Below are 6,000 nucleotides of genomic sequence, written 5' to 3'. Positions count from 1 at the left end.
ATTCTGGCTCTGCATGTGTGGGTAGGAGTCCAGAAGCCTGCATTTAAAAATATTGGGGTCCATATTTGTGTCTACATAATGGGTGTATGTGCACATGTGTGTGGGTGTGTGTGCATATAAGCACAGAGGACAGGGGAAGACACTGAGTGTCCTGCTCTTTGACTCTCCATCTCATTCCCTTGAGACAAGGTCTATTACTGAACCTGGAGCTAAGCTGATAGTCAGAGCATCCCACTTCTATCTCCACAGTGCTGGGGTTACATGCATGCACATCCACAATGCTGGGGTTACATGCGTGTACCCCCACAGTGCTGGGGTTACATGCATGTACTCCCACAGTGCTGGGGTTACATGCATGAACATCCACAGTGCTAGGGTTATATGCATGTACCCCCACAGTGCTGGGGTTACATGCATGCACCCCCACAGTGCTGGGGCTACATGCATGCACATCCACAGTGCTGGGGCTACATGCATGCACATCCACAGTGCTGGGGTTACATGCATGCACCCCCACAGTGCTGGGGCTACATGCATGCACATCCACAGTGCTGGGGCTACATGCATGCACATCCACAGTGCTGGGGTTACATGCACAGTCATGCCAGGTTTTTCTTACAGATGCTGGGGATTCAAACTCAGATCCTCACACTTGCCCGGAAACTGCTCTTACTCACTGAGCCATATCCTCTGCCCCTGGGACCTGCATTTGCAAGGGACTGGGACACTCTGGTGATTTTTTTTTTAAAATAAATCTGAGTTTCAGAAAACAGCCTTTTGCTCTCAGAGCTCTTAAGTCAAAATCTTCAGTTAAAGACCACTGAGAAAATAGGGCTCCAGTGATCTCTTCTCTGGGCTGAGTTCCCAGAAGAGACTTTGCCAATGGAGAGAGCAGATGACCGGTGCCAACTCTGACCAGCAGGCCCCTGAGGGTGGACTTTGGCCCGTAACCAAGCCACGGTCCTCAGGAATCAGAAGGACTTAACCTGGTACACTGTGAGCCGTCTAACGGTGCCGGAGCCTCAGTGGGACTTGAGCCTCTGGGTCTCAGAAAAGAAAGGATTTAAACAGACGGCAGCAAGGATGAAGCTTCCTGAAACACAGAAACCTTCCATTTGAATATGGTGTGTAAGGGTAGGTCTGAGGAAGGATGCCAACACAAGTCCCAGCCCTTTACGGCTGCACCACGACCCGTAAGGAACTGTCCTCCCCAGCTAGTCTTCAGATGTCTCCATGCTCACCGCCACAGTCACACCCAAATGTATGGGTAGCATAAGTGGGGGTCCCTATTGACAACTTATTTTAAAGGGAGTCAGAGGCTCTGGGCTTGCTGAGGAGCTTACAGTTTGGCCACGACTACAGACTCTCGAGTTATCTCTTCCCACTTCGTCCCTTGACCCTAATCTGACCTCTGAAGATTCCAGTCTGGCAGAACCTAAACAGAGCAGTGGTTTTCCTGTCTTGTGAAGGGAAGCCTTTTAGTTATTTATTTAAACTACCTGGTCCTTGGTATCATTTAAGAGTAGGTAGTTTCTTCTTCCTCTTCCTCTTCCTCTTCCTCTTCTTCTTCTTCTTCTTTCTTCCTCCTCCTCCTCCTCCTCCTCCTCCTCCTCCTCCTTCCTCCTCCTCCTCCTCCTCTTCTGACACAGGGTTTTCTGTAGCCTTGGCTGTCCTGGAACTCACTCTGTAGACTAGGCTGGCCTCCAACTCAGAGATCCACCTGCCTTTGCCTCCTGGGTGTTGGGATTAAAGGGGTGCACCACTACTGCCCAGCAAGAGTAGGTGGCTTCTGCAAGATGTATGGTTGTTTTCTGAGACAGGGTCTCATCATGTAGCCCAGGTTGGCTTTGAATTCACTGTGTCTGAGACTGGTCTCACATATTTGATCCCCCTGTCTCCACCTCCTAAGGTATTATAAATGTATGCTGTGACACCCAGTTAGGGCTGGTGCTCTGAGGAGAAAGGAGAATGGAGAGGCACCGGCGAAAGTTCTGGATATCTAGGCCTGCACCAAGTGGTTCTGGCAGTTTGCCTCAAGTTGCAAGCATTCAAGAGACTTCTAGGGTCAGAAGTGATTTGTGTTTGGCAAACCCTGCTGACTGAGGTCACTGCCAGGCACACCATTTGGTTATAGCAGCCCATGCTCGGGAGGGGCAGAGTGCAGTCCCATGGGGCTCCTGTGGGTAAGATAAGAGTCTGTGGCCTCGGGAGGGAATTAAGAGTCTTTTTGGATCTTTAAGGAGAAGAGTACCCACAGCTCTAGCGCCCCCTTCCACGCCTTCCATCCCCCTTCCATCCCCTTCCACCTCCTTCCACCCTCCTTCCACCCTTTCCATCCCCCTTCCATCCCCTTCCATCCCCTTCCACATATTTCCACCCCCCACCCACCCTCTCCCACCCCCTTCCACCCCTTCCATCCCCCTTCCACCCACTTCCATCCCCCTTCTACCCTTTCCATCCCCCTTCCATCCCCCCCTTCCATCCCCTTCCACCTCTTTCTACCCTTTCCATCCCCTTCCATCCCCTCCCATCCCCCTTCCACCTCCCTTCTACCCTTTCCATCCCCCCTTCCATCCCCCCTTCCACCTCCTTCCATCCCCCTTCCACCTCCTTCCATCCCTTTCCATCCCTTTCCACCCCTTCCATCCCCCCCTTCCACCCACTTCCATCCCCTTCACCCTTTCCATCCCCCTTCCATCCCCTTCCATCCCCTTCCACCTCCTTCCATCCCCTCCCATCCCTTCCATCCCCTTCCATCCCCTTCCATCCCCCTTCCACCTCCTTCCATCCCCCTTCCACCTCCTTCCATCTCCCTTCCATCCCCCTTCCACCCCTTCCATCCCCCTTCCACCCACTTCCATCCCCCTTCCATCCCCCATCCCTTTCCACCCCTTCCATCCCTTCCACCCCCTTCCATCCCCTTCCATCCCCCTTCCACCCACTTCCATCCCCCTTCTACCCTTTCCATCCCCCCCCTTCCATCCCCCCTTCCATCCCCTTCCACCTCCTTCCATCCCCCTTCCATCCCCCTTCCACCTCCTTCCATCCCCCCTTCCATCCCCTTCCATCCCCTTCCATCCCCCTTCCACCTCCTTCTACCCTTTCCATCCCCCTTCCATCCCCCTTCCACCTCCTTCCATACCCTTTCCATCCCTTTCCATCCCCTTCCACCCTTCCATCCCCTTCCACCCCCTTCCACTCCCTTCCATCCCCCATCTTCTAAGTGACATTTTGTCTCTGCTTTGGAGGCTACAGACTTGATGTTGGTCAGGCTAAGGAGTTTGACAAGCACAGAATAGAATAGAACTGAAAAGAATCAAAAGAAAGCTTAGCTCCACCCAGCCTCTTCTCTGGCCTAAGACTCAGGCACTCGAGCATTGCTACCTGGGCCTGCCATTGTAGTACAGACAGTGGCAGCACTTTCAGCTGTCGCTGGAGCACCAGTTCTCTGTCCGTCCTGGTTGCAAAGGATACGGGCCCCATCTCATTGGAAAGGGGGTGTCCGGAGATCCTCCATGTGTTTTTTCCATAGTCACTCTGTATGGTCTTCAGACTCTGAGAAAGGAACTGAGGCCCTTTGTGGGGATGAACAGCAAGCTCTGGGACTATTTCCTTAGCTGCTCTCCCTGAGGCTGAAGGGCACAGAAAATTCTTGTCCCAGATAAACATGGACTTAGTTCCTTCAGTAAATTAAAAAACATATAGAGATTTGCATGGACTTTTGATCTAGTGCTTTCTGAAGACTCAATAAACAATATGGTTACTAAGAGCTCATCAGGTGAATGCACCGATCGGGGTAGCCATTGTGTTCTTGGTAAGAAGGGGTCATAATGGAGGGTAGAGAAGACAGGGTGGAAGGCACTGGGCCGGGCAGGGAGGGGCCTGACTTCCACCCTCAACTACAACTGCCTAGGAAAGTGTTGGCACACACGTCCCTTGCTCTTCTGACTCAGTTTTCCCTACTGAGGTTGGGTTCTCATGTTTCCACACAGAAAGGCTTCATTGAGTAGAAGTCGAATCCCCCAGCACCACTTCCACATCTTCAGCCAGGAGGGCACAGCGTGCTGTGTGCTCTGATCACGCGAGTAATAATTCAACATGAAGTGTCAGCGAATACTCTGGCAGAATGCAGCCAGCATGGGCTAGCACAGGCTCAAAGGAACAGAGTGTTAAGTGGAGGTAATTCACACAGGATCGTTAACCTCCGACTCATCTCAAGGAGGAGTATCAGGTGCCACCCTCAGAGCTCCCGTGGTCTTTGGGAGAAAGAGTGTGTGTTCCAAGGAAAAGAGAGGTGCAGGTACAGTTCTGTGTCTCCTGGGCTCCCGTGAGGACTTCCCCTCGTTCCTTTGGGATTGGGCAGACAGCAGGGAGGTTTCACTCACTGACTCACATCTTCGACTTGAGGAATGGTGCCCTCAGTCTGAACACTGTACAGGGAAGAACGCTCACATAAGCTATCTGTCCCAGAGCAGGCTGCACCATCCACACAGGAAGTGCTCTGAGAGGCAAGTCTCTGCCAAAGTTTAAGAGGCTATGTCGTTCCATTTGGCAGAGGTGAGCATGGCCCCATCTTCTCTGCCTCTAGCCCAGAGAGAGAGAGAGAGAGAGAGAGAGAGAGAGAGAGAGAGAGAGAGAGAAAGATTGAGGGACAGACCACAGGGTTGCCCTGCAGTCCTAGACATCCCCTCCCTTAGACGGACACAGGACTTGTGTGGGTTCCCAGGCTGCCAATCCCGGAGAATGCCACCTCCATTAGAAAGTTGGCTGGTGGAGGTGACCTGGCCCTGGCCGTTTCTGAGGAAAACAAAGTTGAAGTCCAAGTCCTTCCTAAACCTTTGATCCTGGTACCTCAGAGTCCTGAGGGCACTGTCCAGGTAGACGTCTCCATAAAAATGGCTTGTTGTTGCTGTTGTTTGCTTTTTGGGTTTTTTGGTTTTTTGGTCGGGGAAAGAATGGTGAAGATAAGGGATGAGGATAGTGTGGCATGACGTCACCACGGAAACTGCAGCACCTGGGGAGCGAGGTAGGAGAACCACTACATGTCTGAAGCCAGTCAGGCCTACACACTGAGACTCTACAAAAACACACAAACCCGGAAAAGACAGTGTTTGTGACTTTAGGAGCCGGGTGGGTGATAGAAAACCAACACAGGTGACCTCTGGCTCCTGATAATGCAGGGCAAAGGTGAAGGGGCACCAAACAGACAAACTGGACACCAGTCATGGGATTCACTCCTACCAGCTAGGTGCTGGCAGTTTACAAACGTTCACGGGCTAAGCCCTATTCTGTCGACTCAGTAACCAGTGGTGTCCTGAAGAGAAAGCAGGCAGGCTGGATGCCAGAACTAATAGCCACATATTCCCCAAGAAGCTGCCGGTGACCCACAGCCCCAGCTCCACCAGAGGCTCTCCTAGTACCCAAGCAAAACACAGCCTCTTCCCCTCCGCTAACAGCTCCATTAATTACTTTTGGGGGATGATTTCTTGTCTCTCTAATTAACCAAGACAGCGATTAAAATCAAGTCCCCCATAGAATTCCTTGAATTTAGAGTATCAGGAAGTGCCAGGCAACTTTTCTTAGCTCCGGCTTGTGCGCAGATAAATGCCACTTAAAGAGCAGCTTTGGGAGAAGCATCCAGGGGAGCAGCTCCCACTGTCCAAGAGGAACTGGGAGACAGAGTCCATCAATCTGCCTGTTTGTCAGTTTCAGAGAGTCTGGCATTTCTGAAAACGGTAGGCAGCTGTCAAACTGCCCACCCCAAACTGCTACTGAATCGGAAGGAAAAGGACGCTGAACTTCAGTGAGGAACAGCCAGAAGACGCAGGAGCCAAGCTCCTGCATGGGGTCCTGGCTCAGAAGAAGCCCGGGCCCAGCAGGCTTTGCGCTTGCACTTGGATGCACTTCTGTCTCCCGAGAGATCCAAGGCCTGAGCCCAGGACCGATGAGGGGGCAGCAGAAGCTGGACCTGCTTCCTGCCACGGAGAAGCGGAGAAGGGA

This window comes from Rattus rattus, chromosome 9 (genome assembly GCF_011064425.1).
Source record: "Rattus rattus isolate New Zealand chromosome 9, Rrattus_CSIRO_v1, whole genome shotgun sequence".
In the NCBI taxonomy this organism is placed as follows: Eukaryota; Metazoa; Chordata; class Mammalia; order Rodentia; family Muridae; genus Rattus; species Rattus rattus.
The sequence above is the reverse complement of the archived record's forward strand: the minus strand, read 5'-3'. Positions refer to the sequence as shown.